At 39.2% G+C, this 19,770-nt stretch overlaps 1 protein-coding gene across 14 annotated transcripts in view; it reads left to right on the top strand.

The window, feature by feature from the left end:
* Positions 1 to 19,770, top strand: part of TCF4 (transcription factor 4) — a 400,625-nt gene that overhangs the window by 22,476 nt on the left and 358,379 nt on the right. Inside the window, exon 1 of one of the 14 annotated variants that reach the window (XM_044431391.1) lies at positions 5,190 to 5,208. The exons of the other annotated variants lie outside the window; for them this stretch is intronic. The gene's annotated coding sequence lies outside the window, so the exon portion shown is untranslated. Of the gene's footprint in view, positions 1 to 5,189; positions 5,209 to 19,770 lie in introns of those variants that run through there. 14 annotated transcript variants of the gene reach the window in all.

Genomic DNA, 19,770 nt, shown 5'->3' with positions numbered 1-19,770 from the left:
TCAGGCGCTGAGAAATTTTAACACAGTGCATTGTTCAGATTCCCAAGTTACCGTGTTGTATGAACCTTTATTTCTGTTTTAACTCCTTATCCTTTTCTTTGATTTTTTTTTTATCTAACACGGATTTTTTTCACATTAAAACCTCATTGATAGTAACTTTACCTGTTTGTGTTGTTTGCCATTTATGGTTATAGACCTTAACTATTATGGTTAGTCATTATAATTCAGTGCCTAAAAAAGTTAATTTCATCATTTCACAATATCACTTAAATACTTGGTTTTTGTAATTAGTATAAGTATTGAAACTTTAGTTGACAAGAATATCTAATAAACTGAATGCTTTATAAATACTTGATTGCTGTTTTAAAATATTTTGCTGGTTAATTGACCAATTTTTTTTTTTGATTGGTCAAAAGCCAGAGTTGCTGCAGTTATTTGTCTTTCACCTTTTTGAGGACTCTGGAACAATTTTTGCCTTGTTGAGATTGTGTGTGTGTGTGTGTGTATGAGAGAGAGAGAGAGAGAGAGAGAGAGAGAGAGGGAGAGGGAGAGGGAGAGGGAGAGGGAGAGAGAGAGAGATCCCAGTAAGTGTCATTATAACACATTAACGGGAACCCTAGTGAGTACTGTTTGCAATAATCCATTTCCTATTTCATCTTGCAGAAATCAAATCTACCAGGCTGGTCTAAACATAGTTTCTGTCTCATTCCATTTCCCCTTGCCACAGTATAAGCTAACAGAGATCAAAGAACTGCCCCCAATCTCAGCTACCTAACTTTATTGAAGGTTCAATGAATATTAAAATTCTTTCCCCACATTGATATTTGTGATAGAGATTTGACTTTTTGCTCACAGAATCAGTATCTTTTCTTTGTTGATAGGCATTTCTGGTAAATGCATAGGGTTTAACTTTCTTTTATATGACAGAATTGCTGGAACCTGTGACTGTTATTGTGCATATTTCAGAATCATGAAAAATCTTATTGAAATCAAATGTATGTATCTGTAATTTGGATCATAATCTGTGATTGTGAATAAGCATGATCTTACTTTGAAGTAAGGTCATTGGAAAAAATGATATTTACTTGCAAGTAAATACCTCGGACAATCGAGGTATATGGGTATAATCCAGATTCCTTTGAAGCTAATGGTAAAAAACCTACCTAATTTAAACAGATCAGTACAGCTCTCACATTGGCTTGTATGTTGTATGTTGCATTTATTAAATGCATGTTTTATTCACCCTGATTTTCACTGTTAATTATCTGTATCTTTCGTTATTGTTGGTGGGTTTTTTTAAAGCAATGCAGAAATGTGGTATGCGATTAATGAATTTTAACTGAGTTAAAACACCACCTGTGTTTCACAGACTCACAAAGAATAGGAATAAACTAAACTTAAATAAAACAGTAGGACAATATGGACAATCCTACATTTAGCATTTACTTTTGTGACCTTGTTGATTAGTTTCCGTTTACCACTGCTTTAATGCTCCTTCCTCCGTTTAGATACTCTTGTAATTCGTTTGCTTCGTTTGGTTCATTCATGTAAAACATTGGGGAGTAAAAAAAAAAAAAGTAATTTCTGCATAACTACCAGCACATGCTTTCTTTAACTTTGTTTCCTCTTACTCTGTTTGGGTGGATTTGCCTATTTAGAAAATTTGCCTTTTAATATTAATAGAAGATTTACGTTCCCAAATTAAATATTTTGTAAACATCATTCTATCAAGGAATTAAATGTGCAATCCGACTCATTAACTAATAGGCATTGTCTATTCTCTCTCCTAATGTCCTTATTTATATTCCAGTTTATTTATTTTATCTCAGTCCTTAAAAGTACATCAGCTAATTGGCACTAGTGTCAGCTTAGCAGTGGCAATGGTACAGGTTCGTGTTCGTGTCAAGATTTGATTAAGCAGCTTGGTCAGTGTGAGATAGCAGTGCTGTCCTTTGTGTCCCCATCTATGATTGAAATGTACAAGATCTTGAAAGTGTGCCTGACATCTAATTAGGAAGCGAGCATAGCAGAATTACCAATTGCCATTAAGTAAACACTCAGTTCAGAACATTTTTGGCTGTGCTGTAGCCTTGAATAACTTGGCTATTGTGAATTCTTCTTAGAACTCCTAAGGCCATTCTTGTGAATTCATGATTATTAAAAGAACACAGGAAGTGGGGCTAACAGAAGAAATGAAAATATGTTGTTAAAAGTGTAAAAACATACATATTCTTGTGTTTCCATTCTTCTCCAGGAAAGAGGTATGGTTGACAGAAGATTAGGGGTAAGATTGGGAAGGAGGTAAATTAGCCTCTACTTGTTGATTTTGAGATGAGTTGCTATCGGTCAGCATTGTCGGGAGCTGGGTCTCCTTCTCCTCCCTTTCAAACAATATATCCCTACCCTGTGCTGATGAGGGCTAACAGGGCTGCCCCTTTCTCCCACACAAGCAGGTCTCCCCCCTTTACCCGGTCCAGGAAGTCTAAACGGAAGGCAAAGGACAGTCCTAGTGTGAGATGGATTGTTTTTGTGACACAGGTTACTTCATAAGAAGGTTGTTCTCAGGTTACGTCTATTGAAGGAACATTCCTTCATGTGAAGAGCTGAGTCCATTTTGGTGAGCCCATCCTCTTTTCCTCTCCCAGAAGGCTTGACTCCACTCTTAGGGAAGTTTCTGGTGCTTGTGGGCCAGTTGGTGGGAAGGCGGACATTACTTCATTGGGCTACTCATTTGGCTAGATGCCGGTTCACTGGATTATAAAGAATGCACACCCCTCCTTTCAGATGCTCCATGTTCTATCATGTCTTCCCCACCCTGCCAAACCAGCAGCTGGCTGAGAAATCTCATTTGTTAGCTTTAATGTTTCTGTGCCATATCGCAGTCTCTCTCTGTCTCCAACTAGTTCACATTACAACTGGGAATGCTGTGCTTTGAGAGCCATGCCTCCCCCTCTATATTTTATGTGCCTCTCTAGGCATGGGAAAAGGGACAGCATTTCTAAGTTCCATCAAACTTTGTCTACCTTTGTGTAGTGGGCATTGTGTGGAAGGTAGCCCTGCAGGGAAGCTACCAGATTGAATGGGTAACGCTGGCAGGCCAGATCCAGTCTGTGGGTGGATCATCAGACATAGTATTATTCTCCTGTCTACCTCCTGTCTGTACAGCGCTTTCCCACCTCCTGAGCAGCAGTAGACTAGAAACAAACCTACATCAAGGCAGCAAAAGGTTGAATATGTTCTGCAGTGAGCATGAAACCTGCACCATGTTCACCAAAAAAAGATTGACCATTGTGAAAGAGACATTTTCCTCTGATGGCAATTAAAGGCAGTTAAAAATTGCCGTGGCCAGTTTAATTAGTACTCGAACCTGCCTCTGGCTTGTGATTTGGGATGGGTGGGTGGGTGGGTGGGTTTTTAACACTAGATAGCAAAAAGGTGGATCAGTTTTTTCCAACCTGGTGCTGTTCATATGTGTTGAACTGCAGCTGTGATTTTTTTCTAGAGAACATACCTTGGCTTATAGAAGTTACAAGCTTATATATTGGAGGTTTTAGCCAGGTTGGAACAAGAGGGTTTGGTGATCATATATCCTTCCGTGGAATCAAACAAGGCAAAAAGAAGATAGAGTATATTATTATTTTTTCTCTTCCTTTGCTGTTGTGCTGCATTATTTTACAAAACCAAGAAATCAGTCCTTGACCAGGTAGGGTAATGCCATTAAATTCACAAAGCCTTTCACCATGAAAGGTCTGTGTGTTAATTCAGAGTCTTCCTTTGCAATGTTAGTTTTATAAGCAGGCATGGGATATTAAGAGCCCTTTTCATTTACAAAAGTTGTTTATACACTAAACATTACTGGACTTCTGAGCAAGTATTTGATATGTTATTTTGGGCCCAAAGGCTAATTTTTCTCCTTGGGGCTTCATTCTTTTGGATGCCGGTGGAAATTAATTAATTAAACAAGATATGCAGAGTTGTGAAAAAGGACTTTATAAAAGGCTTGGCTTGAAATGATGCGAATCCAAATCTTCCCAGGTAAATGAATAAGCTAAGACACAATGCAGTATTGCTCTATTCTGTGGGATGTGAGTCAAAAGGTATGCATTTCTTCATAGAACTAACAGCTCCACTCTTAAGGAGCACATTTGTATAACAAACGTCTGAGCTCACCTTTTTATATACACAAAGTAGTACTTTTAGATGGCCAGGAATAGAGAAGAAAGAGGAAATAAAAGTTTGTAAACAGTGATACCATAGGTTAGGTCTCATTTCCCTGCAAAGCCCAAATTCTTATGTGATGAATTCATAGTGATCTGTGCCTATGTAACAGGCTGTGTACTGACCTTTCAGAGTTTAAAATGTTATCCTTTTGGCTGGGTTATTTTGTACATAAGTAATTTTTTGATATCTTGAAAAGTTGGTATGTACTTCATATGGCTGAAAGCCTTGAAGTGGTTTGATATTGCTAGTTTGGCCGATTAATTAGAATGAAAAATTCAACCATACTGAAACAGTATGTCCTCAGTTTCTTTTTGTAAATCACACATTTCTTGTGCTATCAAGCCTGGTAGAACTTGGAAACATTATTCACACTTTAAGGAAACAGCTATCATAAAAGATCAATTACCATCTCCAGTGAGGTTTTCCTGTACTTGGAGTTTTCTGGACTTGCCACATATAAGATCAGTATCAGGTGTCTTCAGTATTGCCAGGAGAGAACTAAGAGATCAGAAACTTCATTAAGAACGTTCCTGTAACTAACAGTAGCTCACGAAGTCCATCTATGCAGAAATACACAGTGGAAAAAATAAACTAATTCACTGCTGCTTTCACTGCCTAAAAATACTGCCATGCTTGGGGGAAAATGTTAACAAGAGAAACACACAGAGCATCTTCATTTTGGACAAGGCAGTTTGGAGCTTCCTGGGAAGAAGAGAGTGCTGCTTCTTTCCCTTTTCTTTCTTTTTACAAATTTGCAAATCTGCCACTTGGAGGATATCACCCATTTTATCTTCCATTGTAAAAATTAGAAGTGTGCATTTCAGGGTTGCTCATTTGGTTGAAGCCTCCTTCAAAATCACATTCAGAAATTTGTCTTATTCATTTCCTCATCATGCACATGGTTATGCTACATTCACCTACAGCGAGGACACAGTGGCAGAGAGAGGAAGAATGAATATGGATGACTCAGTGAACACTTGGGATTCTGTAAGTGATTTGTACAGCTTCTCATATTCAGCATGACACTCTCAAATGGGACATGGTTAAACCACAGCCAGTATTTTTGGATCAAGTGCCCTTTATGTTCTTTTCCTTCAGCGTTAGAATCTAATCTGCTTCTTAATGAAGTTAATAGATTTCTCCACTAACTTCAGTGGTTAACTGATCAGGCTGTTTGTTTCAGGCTTTCCTTTCTCAACAACGTTCATAATTTTGTGAGATTTAAAGAATGTAATGCAAGTTTGAGAAATAGATTGCTTCCCTAGCCTTGGAGTAATAGAAGAAAATGGGCACTGAAGAGGCTTGGGTTGGGTTCTGGATTTTTAGACCAGCCCTACAGGTCTGAACTGTGCATTCTCATCCAAGGCAGGTTGCTTGGCAATTGGCCAGGATCCCAGATACTGTGCAGCTATTTCCATCTGCCCAAAGGATATTTGAATTGTGTGTTTCAGACTGAATTCTGCTCCCTCCTGAAAAACTTTTGCTTCTTGCATGGAGCGAACTTTCAAAAGCAGCTTGTTTGTTTGTTCATTAGTTTGTTTTGGTGTGGGGCTCAGCTGTCTAAAGGAGAAGATAGCTTTTTAAAAACCCTATTAAGCATCTTCTTAGAACATGTGCCTGCAACCTAGCAGCCTCTAGATATGTTTGGACCACATCTCCCATCATCCTCAGCAGTGGGAAAGACATGCTTAGAGCAATCCTTTATGTCCTGGCCATTTGACTTCAATTTTGGTACACTTCCCAAAATTAGGATATTTAGATTTAGGGTGAAAGTTTTTCTCATCCTTTATTATTATTATTCCAAGGTCACATTTTCTTGGAAAAGAATAACCGTATAAAGTATATTTCCTCTCATGATGTTAAAAGATGTTCACAGGTGGATTTTTCTCTGCTTCATGTTAACTAGTAATGAAAACCTACTATTTATTTTTATAATTTACGAGCATTTGTATTTCCTTGTCCTCCTCTTTGGTTAATAAACAGATTTTTGAAAGAATATATTCATATACACAACATTATCATGATTCAGCTTAAGCATCTGTGGTTATAAGTGCACTTCATTTCACGTAATTAAGTTATTTAGTCATTTGCACATTAGCAACGTACTGCATACTCCACTTTTACAGGGACTTATTTTAATTACACCCACAGTTCAGTTCTGCACCATTATAGCCATAGATCAAGCTGAATAATAACAGTTTTAAAAGCCATATACTAAAAGAGATTATTGGTCATTAAAGCCAAATTAAGGTAACATTTCTGATGGTCACAGACAGAAGACTAACCAGCAATTATCTGTATTGCAGCCATGTAGAAATGGTCCTTCTTTTCCATAAAATTTCTTGAGGCTTTCGGAGTTGTTGTTCCATGATGTAAAAGTTGGCACGGAAGTTGTTGTTTGTAGTAATTCTATAGACTTTGAAGTGAAATATGCCACTGTTGCTTGCATCAGTTCAGTTGCTTTTTTTGCCAAAGTTAATTGTTAAAAAGTGCGTTACCCCATCATAACCTGTAGTGGAAGGAGACCTTTGGATTACATCCCCTTGGAAATGGAATATGATTTTTGAGCAGTGTTCAAACTGTGGAGGGATGCATTTGCAGGAGTAGCTTGACTTTCCAGGGAGGATAGGATTCTGAGTCGGGTACCACCTTCTTCACTTGCTGTGTAACTCCTGGTAGAGCGACTGGATGCCCATTCTCTGTGGACTCTCAGATTAGGTTATTGCAATCCGGTTTTACTGTCCATCACCTCAGTGTTTGCAGGGGAGGACGGGATTCAGCACGATCTTTGCTTAGCTGTGCATAACTTGATGAACCAGTCAAAAGTATCCTTCTCTGCTATTTTCCATGTAGCCTGAAGTGCCTGATCCTGCCTAATCTTGGAAGCTAAGCAGGGTCAGGCCTGGGCAGAAATGGGATGGGTGACTTGAGTGTATGATTCTATGATTATTGCTGTCAGCTGCCTAGAGAGCTTTGGCTATGGGCAGTATAAAAATGTAATAATAATAATAATAATTTGTTGATGGCCCGTTTGTGTCCCTGCCCCATTCACAGGTAGTTCCACACAGCAGAAGCCAGTATGCACATGACTGCATGCAAGGATCTGGCCAGGGCGGCTTATTTTATATTGTGTGTATATTGTATTTTGAATTATTATTAGTATTCTAATATGTATATTTTAATTTATGTGGTTTTATTTATTGTTGTAAGCCGCCCCGAGGCTTCGGCGAATGGGGCGGCATAAAAATGTTTTAATAAATAAATAAATAATAATAAGGATCTCTGCATATTGCCTATGGAGTAGGAAGTTGGTCCTGAGTTAAAACCCCCCAAATTCTTTGATTTTATTAATTAAAATTGCTGAACAGCTAAAATGTATAACACTGGACAGATATGCCTATAAGCTCCCAATCGCTTATGCATGATGCAAAAGGGAAAAAAGAAATAGGAGAGGAGAGAAGGTCTTGTTCCTGCTTCACTAGACGGATGGGGCCAAATTGGTCTCTCCGTTGCCATGGTTTTCTCTTTTGAGGCAGGACTTGTGGCTTCCCAGTGGTCCTTTGCATCCGGGCTTACATGAGAGGATAGCTCTTGCAGGTGCAGGGTAATTGGAGCAGAATTTTTAGGATGGGGACCTTGCGTTGTAAAACAAAATTTGAGGAAACACTGGCTTAGAAGGATTGAACAGGTGTCTGATTTGAGCACAGATGGTTTTGTGTGGAGCTCACCATACTTTCACACCAAACAGCCATGGATAATAATAAAAAAAATTAGCAGAAGGCCACAGTTATTTATCAGAGGTTCATTATTCTTGGCACTCAAGTTGGCAGTATATTTTATTTCCAGGTAACATTTTTAAAAGCAATGTTCAATTTCCTTTTAGGCTAGGGATAAATAGGTCAAAGGAAGAATTGTGTTGGGAGGGGAATATGATTCCTTATCCATAGATGCCATTTCAGGGTCTTACTGCCATTTCACTTGAATTTAGAAACCATCCTAAATTAGCAGCAGTGGCCTGCCAATACTGACACCCTTGGATGCATTTGTGTGATTGTTCTGAGAACTTCTACTGGTGTTTTGTATTGTACAGTGTTGTTTTATAGCAACTGTTGCACCCTTTTGTGTTTCACTGCAGACTGATTTGGAGTATCTTAAACATGGTAGTTTCACCCATCACCTCTGAATTTTAATAATTTATGTCACATTTAATTTCAAAATCATAATTAACTGGTGTGAGATTTAACAGAGCTATTGTTGGTGGCTTTCTGATTGAAAGGAACTTAATAAACCTTTACCATCATGCAGGTAAACCTGCAAATGCAGTGAGTGTCTACCTTTCTTTCCTTTTTGCCAGTATAGCAATGGGACTTCAATAAGTGGCTTTATGGTGTGTAGTTGTAAAACCGAAAGGAACCGCAGTAGAGTTGGAAGGAGTCTCCTTCTGCTTCCGCACGTGGTCACCCATCTGGCTGAAGGCATGTTCCTTTGCAGGTGAGAAAAGGGGACTTGACATGGTAGCTCGAGGGATAGTTACGTAGGCAGAGTTACTTTTTCATATGTGGTCTTTGACCAGCATCTTGAGAAATCCCACAGTGGTTGCTCTCGAAAGCAGTGTTCACAACAGCTTTCTTTGCTCTGAATCCTTGGCAGCAGGTACATTTTTACTTATTTAAATAAGTTCACTGCCATGCAGCATCAATATGGAATGTCCCTGCATCCAGTTCAGGCAACAGTTATCACTTTCCCTAAAGATTCTTCTTCATGGTATGCTGACCTGTCATTTAAGCTGCATATGCACCCCTGTGGAGACCCTAACTGCTATGAGTTGACTGAACTTTCCCTGACTAAACCTCCGAGATGATAGTCCTACTTGGGACACGATCTTTGGCATCATCCTGACGGCTTTCAAAAAATATGTTGGTGGTTATAGAATACAATGCAGGGACATGTTAAAATGTCATTATGGACATAGGATGATATATTATTATGAGTCAAACTCAGTAGATAAAATTAATGGGATCTGTACAGTCTATATCTTCTGATTCCCACCTCTTCCTATGTCAGTCTGGACTTTTTAAACATAAAGCTTAAGGAGATCAAGATGAGAAAATGATTAAAAGATTATATGACTTCTTTCTTGATAGGAAAATGGAAGATGAACAGGTTAAGGAAACTGATAACGTGGGCACAAAATTGAATTAGAAAAGTGGCAAAAGCTGTGGGAGAGAAATATTAAGGTAACATTAGCAACTTTGTATAAAGAAAACTTGTATAAAATGTTTTATAGATGGTATCTGTTGCCAAATAGCTTAGCTAAGATGTTTCCAAATATCAAATGGATATTGGAAATGTAAACATAAATTGGGTACTTTTTATCATATGTGGTGGACTTGCAATAATGTGAGAAAGTATTGGATTAAAATACATAAATGGCTCGAGGATACGTTACAAAAATCCTTAGCTTTTAAACCTGAAGTTTTTTTTATTAGGCATTATACCGGAGGACATTAGTAAATAAGACATGTATTTGATTTTACATGTAACCACTGCGATGATTTCATTCACTCAACACTGGAAAAGTGAGGAACTACCCACAGATGAACTGATTCTAAAAAAGATTCTGGACTGTGCAGAAATGGACAGATTGACTTTATCACTGAAGGAGAAAGAAGATACTGACTTCTATCAAACTTGGGACTCTTTTTATTATTGGCTAGAGAAACGGGACTTGGCTTAGATTTAAATATGTTTTTAAGTTATCATAAATGGAAAAAGAAGGGTGTGGGGGCTGACCCAGCGGGCTCGATGTTTTTGATGATGGATGTTGTTTGTAGTTTTCTTCTTGTTTTTTTTTTTAGGATTATAATTTCAAATAAAACTTATTTAAAAAAAAGCTTAAGGAGATCAGATATTAGGTGTTCTGCAACATACTCCAACTTTATAGTTTCACATGAAGGTTGTTGCAGAAGTCTTACGATGGCAACTCTTCATGGGGTCTGTATCATTTGAAAGTTGGTGACCATGTAGATCACCATGATTGTGTGAAGAAAAGCCAAGCAAATCAGGACAGTGCATATGGTGAGCTTCTTTCTAAGATTGTGCTCCAGAGTTGAATTGCTGACTCTCAGAAGCGTTTTAGCAGATTCCACATTATTGCCGTGTTTAAATTGGCCTCAGATGTTACCTGTTGACCACTGTTCCTGCACGATGCCCTTCGGTCAAATGGAGGGGCTTAGAACTAATGCCTGTCTTACCACATCCCTTAGCACAGGTGGAATATTTCGGTGTAAGTCATTAGGTGTACTTGTGCACTTGTGTAATGAAAGCCAGTGCCCTTTTTTCTTTTAAAAGAACTGGCAGTTCAGTTTCCAGCTTTGAGGAATGACTCTCTCTTCACTCTTCAAAGTTTCTTAAAATAGATCTGTGAAGCCAAAGTAATGCTCATATTTATAAATATCCTTTACCAAAAATATGGAATGCGTTGGGCATTCAGTAGAAATTGCTGTTCCTTGTAAGCATCACTATATATGCTGGCAAGGAAATGAAAAGATCAGAATTCATCTCTACAAATAGGGGTGTTTATGATTAGCTATTTAAAAGGAAGAGAAGGTAGACAATTACATGCAAATCTGCCCAGTAAATTATCAGAAATTATTTGTAGGGTTAAAAGCAGTGCTAATAGTGTTAGTGATGGATTTGGTAGTTAATAAGAATGGTGTGTTTCATTTGTAGATGCTCTTATATTAACCTCCTTTTGAAGTAGGAATACACAGAAGAGCATTTTCAACTAAGCTGCTCTATCACAGGAGTTGTGATCTAAAAAGAAATATCACTGATGGAAAAACCAGAAGCTAAATAGATATATTTGGTCTCATACGCAGTCCGTTAATTTACTCAAATTAAATATTATCTTTAAATATTGAAAGGTTAAGTGTACACCAATAATGGATTTAGACAGCCATTATGCTGTAATTGCTCTCTAATGCAGTTAGTGAAAGACATTATTGATATAACTTAGTGAAAAGGGACAGAATGCACCATGGGTTTTTTCCCCTCATCATAAGCATTTTTAATATAAAAGGAAAAGATCAAATTCCACTTCCAGTTTACACATGGAACATTTTTTATAAGCTCCACTGGATTCATGTGGATGTACCTGAGCAAGAAGTGCCCTAGATTCTGTAACTAGTCAACATTATAGGTTTTGTAAGCACTGATGAAAAAAGACTTCAGAATGTTGTAAAAAACAATCAGCGCTAAACCCATGGATGTTAGATCTGAGCTGTTGCCAGAGCCTGCATTAACTTGCACGTTGCTGAGATTCTGCTTTGAAGAATTAGAGAAAAGGCAAACAGAACAATCCAGTGTATGTCCACTGTATTCGCTGGGGTTTACCTTGTAGTAAGTGTGCTTAGGAATGCAGCCTACGATATCTTGAGACTTCCTGGGAGGTATTTTTATATAATCATAATTTATATGCAGCATAAAACGAAGCAAGATCAATATAAACTGAAAAAATAAGCATAAACGTGAAGATAATGAATTGCTATGAGGGTCATTGTGTTCGACTTGAAAGTTCTTTCCAAGTTTCTGTTCTGCAAGGGCTAACAGTTCTGGGGTGGAATTTGTTTTGATCTCCTAGTAAATATATTTTGCTCAGGTCACTCCTAAGGATATTTGAAAAGGGTCTTAAATAGAAGAATAAATATTTTCCGTTTCCTGAGATGTGAATTTATGAAAAAATACAGTGTCACATGAGCGGACTTCCATTTGAGCAACCTGAATTTTTTTCTCTGCATCCCCTTCCTTCGGATGTATTCCGGGGGTTCTCCAAGCCTGCAGAGTGGATTTTGAAGGGGTGCTGGGTGGGAGAGAAGGGAGTCTGCTGCTATAAGTCATTCCATCAGCAGGAGGTGTCAGCTGAATACCGTCCATGCATAGAAGTTGACATTTGACAGTGTCCCTCCAAGAACATAAATAACATTGTATGAAATATTCAGTGCTGTGTAGTAAGCAAGGAGAGGTATGTAGGAAGTAACATTCTTACTTGATATGTCACCTTTTTTGCTTCGAAGGAACTCAAGGTAGCTCCCATAATTTTCCTCCCCCTCCCATTCTTATCCTCAAAACAACAACAATAACAACCCTGTGAGGTAGGATTGGCTGAGAGTCTGTGACTGGCCCAAAGCCTCCCAGTGGGCTCCATGACTGAGAGGGGACTAAAACCCAGATCGCCTGAGTCCCAGTACCACACTCTTAACCACAGAGTGTAGTTCATTGTATACATGGATACAGTGAGGGAAAATAAGAAATCTTGAACACAGGGATAATTGGCAAAACTGGTAAGAAACTTTGTGTACTGGGATTAACCTTTCTGTTGTCCCAATGACACTTGATTTGAAATTCACTTATAACCGGTTAATTTTATCTGCTTCTTTGCTTTTGTTTAAAATTCCAAGTATGTTAAATGATGAAATGCATCAGTCCTTTTCACACTCAGTTTTGATTTACTGTCATGCTGGGAGAACTGATTATAACCAATCGAATTTCTGCAAGTGCCACTAGTCACTTTGCGTCCTACTGATATAAATACATTGCTGTTTGGTTGAGAAGCTCATAATATTTTGTTTTAAAAGCTCAGAACATGAGGGTCAGTTACTAAGTGAGTGGCCACATTCTGACAAGCAAATCTCTGCTTAATAAACCAAGGTATGCAGGAATTCCATGCATTCATAGGCAGCCTGATTTTCCTTCTTCAGGGCTTCCTTCATATGATGAGCGAACAAGACTAGAAGCTGCAGTTTTCCAATGAAGCTGCATTTTCCCCTTGGGATCAACCTGGGAATTACAGTTTCCCAACAAGCCAGCTTTAAACCACATCCTCATATTCTGGCTTGCTTGGAATCCATGAAGCATTGTTTTCCTGGGATGACTTAGCTTTTTGCTGGGATGACAATTTAGGTTTTTGCTAAATTGTGGCTTCTCAGTTTATTTCCCCAGTCACACAGGGAGGAATGAAGTGAAAGTGCATGTACAGTGTGCAAAAGCACAGGATTTATGGATATCTCTGCTTAGGGGGTGTAGATTGAATTTACTGCAGTGTAAGGGGAAGGAAACATAGGAAAAGTATGTGATCTCATTATAAGATGAGTGATTCACATGCATGGAAGTCCATTCTTGCTGCCCGTTGGCTTTCCCAACATTCCTCATAGTCTCTGTCGTTACAGAGCTTGGGAATGTGAAAATGAGCTTTTGCACCGTGGCTTTCTTCTGGACTGGTTGTCTGCTCTTGCTGAAGAATAACGTTCCTGGAAAAAGTGAAGCCTGACTTCTTCCTTATGGTAACACTCATGGTGTTTAGGACATTGAGCTAGGGACTCCAGAACGCCCTCCCCACATTAGAGCCCTCCAGATGTTTTGGACTCCAGCTCTCATCATCCAGAGCCACCGTGGCCCATGGTCAAGAATGCCTGGCGTTCTCCAAAAGGTCCTTGGAGTTGTGCAAGGGGGCACCTGCTTGGGACAGTCTGGCCTAGGAAGACTGCAAAGGGAATTTCAGTGCCAGAGATTATGATTCCCTACACTGGGCAAGAGTGCATTTAACTGCTTTGAAGCTCTAGGGCCCTACTTGCATGTAAGCCAACACGCCATGTTAGGTTACATATTAATGTCTGTGCAATGAACGTGGGTGGAAACATGATGTTTCTTCCCAGCATCTGCTCTATTTAAACGCAGTAGAACTCCGAAAGAGAATACCTGAAACAAGAGGCCAGCATTTGAGGGTTTGGGGCTTTTTCCCCCTCTCCCCCTTTTCCCCTTGGGAATGTACGTTGCCAATACAGCGCTCTGTGCTCCATTACAAATATTAGCCACAAACAAGAGAAGGATAATAGCTGTGAAGTTTTCTGCTCTAGTTTAGGTGTGTGGTGATTGCGTCTCTTGCCTACTGTATGCTGTTCGTTTCAGATTTAAATATCTAATGGCTCTCATCAAACAACATTTAAACTTTCTATGAAATCCTGCAAATGTTCCTTTAGATCACATTATAAGTAACAATGGGAGAAATGAGCTTGAATGGGAAGGCTGCATTTCAGACTCGGGGGTTCTGCAGCTGTTTGTGATGACAGTGGAACACTTCAATTGAACTGCAGCCTTGTATTCAGCACCATTGTGCCCATTGAGCTATGTATAAAAACAGTCTAAATGGTCCAGCGCATTTCTTTTTCCACAGTATTTTCAACCTAGTCACTGGTGTGTGTCTCAGTAGAAAATAATGTGTGTGCTGGAAGTTAATGAGCAATGTGTTGGACACTGAGAGCACCAGATGTTGGTTTAGGGTTGAAATGTGAACAAACTTAATTCAACAAAGGCCTATTTATCTTCTGAAATACTGATCACATGATAATAACTCTTGCAGCAAACCAGATGAGTGGGTTTAATGTAAGAAAAAGATGGGAAGGTTCTGTGTCCTGGATAGAATGGAAAACATAGGATTTGGGTTATTGTTATAGTATGTTCTTCCGAATTTGCAGACATCACCTGGAAATCCCAGAGTGGATTATAGTATTCATATGTAGCAAACATGGGAGTCACATGATGAAGGCGGTTAGAATAATAGCATAATGGAGAGTTACTTTTGCCTGGCCTTCATTTGCAGATACCCACTGCTTGTTTAGAATGAAGTGCTTTGGAGCAAGCTATTAAGATTTTGTCATAATCTCAAGAAGTGAGGTTGTAGTCTGAGTTATTCATGTTATGTCCTGACCTTAAAGTGCTAACTTTATTCTAGGAGATTCTAATGCTGTTGTAAAACGAAAGATGTGCTAATGATTAAAAGTGCCTGGTATTGTTTATCATAACGTCTGTTTCTTGAATATAGCATTCAAAATCTTAGGTAGAACATGCTGAATACTTACAGATAATTGGTATTGTGTTTGCTTTCCTTCCTGAACTTTAATTCCATTCTTAACATTTGTTATTTTAATCTCACTCTTTTGAGATTTTGAACCCAAGGGCAAGTAATCTGTATGCTGGTGGTTTCGTGTGCAATTGAATTCTAGGTCTTATGAATATGAATGAGCAAGGATATTAGGTCGAAGTGCTAGATAATCTTCATGCTTTTGAATTCTGTAAAAGGTAGAGGTTTATGTCACCACTTTGGCTGTCTTCTAAAAAGTTGTTACTCATTTCAGCATCATATTCATGGACTATATCAGAATAAAATGACTGGGTTTTGAAAAGATTACTGATGGCCTTGTAAAGCTGGGGATTAGAGACAGGTGATCTGATTAAACCTGAAAACTGACAAATGTGCGGTAATGATGGGGCAGTGGCTTGTCTACTACTTGTAGTGCTGCTTGGCCTCACTGTTGAGAATGTTACATGCCTAAAGGAAACGAAACGGCCATTTTCACCAGATTTTGAAAGAAATACAATATCTTAACATTGGAGTGAAACGGCTAATGATCTACATATTAAGCACTTTTAACCTTGCAATTCTGGTATCGGTTATGATTGTACCAGTTTGGAATTGTTTAAACCCATGGACTTCACTACATAGATCATGGATGTCAGGTTTAATGAGACCCCCATTTTGTTTGTGACACGTCTTAACTAAAGAGGCATTCCAAAGCCCTTGTAATTTGAGGACTGTAGCGACAGAGCAAGATGGCTAATAGCTAATATCATAGAGGATTTTATATAGTTGGAAGTATTTGTCCTGGGAACAGTTGATGACAAAAGGTGAAGGGGACGGCAGAGGATGAGGTGGCTAAATGGAGTCACTGAGGCAGTGGGTGTGAGTTTGGGTGGACTCCGGGGGATGGCGGAGGACAGGAGAGCCTGGAGGAATGTTGTCCATGGGGTCATGATGGGTCGGGCATGATTTGCAACTAAAACCAACAATTTATCCAGTGCATAGTGAAGAGTGTACCGAGAGAAGCATTACTGCAATTTTCTCATGATTCTGGTGTTTGTAAGATATTTTCGCATGAAATGGCCTGTATTTTCAAGGGGATGACATGCTGTGTAGCCTAGGCTCCTTGCATATGTATACTGGTGTGAGACGGCTATTGAGAAACTGCTGGTCTAGGTTGGGCAACTCGGTGTCACATCAGGACGTATTGTAGTGCTGTCGGGGTAGATCAGCGAACTTCATTATTTTTGACAGGAGACACAACAGCTTCAGGTGCTTCCTTCAAAGCCTCTCCCGTAGCTAGCCAATCACGTTGCTCTGTGTCTCTTGAATGCCTGGCCCCACAGTAAGTAAATGGCTGATTGACCCTGCTTTCTTCCCCTTCTTTGCCCCCAGCTACCTTACAACTGAGAAGCAGTGGATCCCTGTATCCAGAGCCACCTACAGTAGATGGTCCATGATTAGAACAAACCATATGGCAAAGCTAGAGAGAGCCTGCCGAAAATGAATAATTGTGTCAAAAAGAGAACCACACCTGAAACCTTAAAGTGAAGACTGCTTGTACAGGTCATTGAATTAAAGCGATATCATTCCATACTTTCTTCAGTGGCTCTGGTAGTGGTGTTCACCCAGGAAGAGGCCATATCAGTCTGAAAACCATGTGGTTGGATCTTCTATAATTTAGTGGTATGGTGCACTGTCACATGGCAAGAAAGGATTTATGGACTATCCCCATAGCATATTAATTGGAGCCACATTAGCGTTTAATTTAAAAGCCCATAGCATGCAATATGGCATATGTTAAACAAGCAGGTTATTTTAAAGATAGGCAGAATGGCATGACTCTCGAGGCTTGCTGGCCAAAGGATACCTCAGGTGCCGAAGAAACCTTTTCAGTTCTAGTGATGTGATTATATTTCACTTGCTGCCCTGGAATAAATAAACAGATCAGAAATGATGGGATGTTTCTAGTATAGGAATTGGGATGGAGCTGGTTAAAACACTGCCCAAAGGGTATTTTGTAATGAAGCCACTGAATTTTGTAATTACATGGCTCGCTGGTTGAAACTCATCTATTTGTAATGATCACCTTTGAGGTGAGCCTGGATCAATGTATTATGAATTGGCTATTAAGTTCAGAATTGATTGTAAGTTTCAGAACATGTGCAGTAAGTAGTTCAGAGATTTCCCTTTCCATTTTTCTCCGTTGGCTTATCCCCTAGAGCCCCCACCCCCTCCCCACAGACATACTCGAAACAGTCCCCTTGATGGCTTCTCTCTTCCTTGTCCAGGGAGGAGCACTTCATCTTCAAACTGGTGGCAATTGGCAAAGCAGAGCGTCTGTCACTTGACATCATCATGTAGGCTGGCCGTGTGAAAACAGCCACTTGGAAAGGGGACACATCCTGGTGATGCTTGATGTCATGCCGCACTATATAATTCCAGGCTACGGCTTGCATGATGCCTCTTGCTATTGCACATGTGCTAAAACTCATATCCATCAGGCAAGAGCTTGGATTAAAAGAGACTCTCATCCAAGTTCTGATGGACAAATTAATTAATTTCTGAGTAACTAATTGCTTTGCTTTGTTTTGGTTTTCCATCATTCTGTGTTTGAGCAATGAATTTCCAGAAGTGTGTTGTCCTTATCTGTGCTGTCCGTGCTTTTCTCTTTAGATTTCTGCAATACTTTTATAGGTGTAGTTTCCCACCGCTAGGCAGCTAAAAGCATAAACCTTATGCAAGTGCAAGATGCTACGTGAAGTGGCCGGAGAGCTTTTGGCTACTGGGTGCTAAAGAAATGCACTGTGAAAGAATGAGATTCACCAGCGTGGGAACTGGAGATGCTCAGATTTGGATGACTTAAAAGAAGGAGCTGGCTGTCAGTGGCTACTAGCCTTGCTGGCCATGGGCTGCTCCATAACCCGGGGAGGCATGCTTGAGGAACTTGGGCAGGGGGAGTCTTGTATCTAGCCTGCTTGTGCTATCCCCTGGGCAGCTGGTTGGCCACTGTGTGAAAGGAGTTCTGGACTGGACAGACCTTTGATCTGCTCCAGCTTGGCTTTTCTTATGTTCTTAAATAAATTAATGCTTACATAGACGTTGCCCCATAACATAACTGCCCTTTTGCCTCAGTCATTAACATCTGGTAATACCAATGTATATCAAAGTTATTTCATTCCCCAGGTTCATAATTGTGTGGCAAACTTGCGCAAGTAGGAAGTCCCCATTGCAGAAGTTTATCATGAATATGGAGAAGCTGGAATAAGGCCAGGTTAAAGGCACAGCTCTACAGCCCTTTCCTACCTGTGTTGCCCTTTCAGGAATATAGTGTCCAAATAGGGTGTTTTGGCATATCTGGTTTACTTTTTTTTTAAAAGGCTTTCCCTTCCTTGATATGGTGCTGTACTGAGTTCATAGATGAATGATGCATGGAGTGGGTACCCAGAATTCGTTGCTTTGCATAGTTTTGTACAGATTAGGTTGCAAAACTTTGTGCACCTAGGCTGAACTTCATGGGATTTTCTTCTGAGTAAACATGCTTAGAATCACACTGAATGGCTTAACACTTCCCGAAAGGAAGTTTGATTTCCATGGAAGTCTTCCTAGCACATTTTTTAAGTGTTAGTATGATGTTACAAACTCAGTAACTCAGTAACAAAAGTGAGTAGTATCTTTCACATGCCTGAGAAAGTTGTCATTAAGGGTTTTTTGGAAATATTTCTAAACTCCCCCATCCTCTGCACCCCAACCTCCAGGATGAGGATGCTGATCCTTGTAAAAGCGACAGGTCAACTCATAACTAACATTTTACTGTAGAAAAATGCAGTCTGTTGTATTGTGCCAGGGATTCACAGCTGTCTGGAGTCAGAACAGAACTTTTGGTAAATGTTTCTCCTTAGGAGTTGGAACACAATTCTCCCTGCAGCCCACGCAAGAAAAGATTTGTGGTTCCTTTTCTATTCTCCTTCCCCCACTTCACAAACTGTGATTGATGGAAACACTTGCTAGGAGCGTTTTCTTGACATTCTTATTTTTAAAAGAGCTGAAACATGAAATGTTATGATAGTGTTATGTCTATTTTTGAATGTAAGGCTGTTAATGTGGAGCTGAATATCAATGTGAGTTTAAATGGTGAGATTAAAAGACTGCAAAAAATGGCTAATTTATTATTTTTTCTTACTTGATTTTTGGCCTTTTGTGCACAATTATAGGAATGCACGTCTTAAACTCAAGAGTTAGGATGACATTATTTGGATGTTGCTAGGGTTTTATGAAAATTTAACATTTTGTTAAATGCAAGTTCAATTTTTGATTTTACAGGGAAAGAATAAATAGGTTTTCATTGCTTTCACTTTTGCAATCTAAAAGACTTGGATAGCAAAGATAGCAAAGGATATTTGCATAGTATCACTATTAATTTATTCTTGTCAGATTGGTACTTGGAAATTGGTACAGTATTTTTATAATGACTGTAAATTGCATAAACTGTTCACCTCTCTCTTTTTTAAAAGGAGTAAACCTCAAAAAAGAACTACACATAATGGTGAACATATATTTGAAGATGGTGGGCCAGGAAATTTAATTATACGTTGCATCAATGTAAATTGATTCCATACATTGTAGCGTATTAG

This window comes from Varanus komodoensis, unplaced genomic scaffold (assembly GCF_004798865.1).
Source record: "Varanus komodoensis strain SLA01 unplaced genomic scaffold, ASM479886v1 scaffold22, whole genome shotgun sequence".
NCBI lineage: Eukaryota > Metazoa > Chordata > Lepidosauria > Squamata > Varanidae > Varanus > Varanus komodoensis.
Note: the sequence above shows the minus strand (reverse complement) of the source record. Positions and strands in the feature narration are given on the sequence as shown.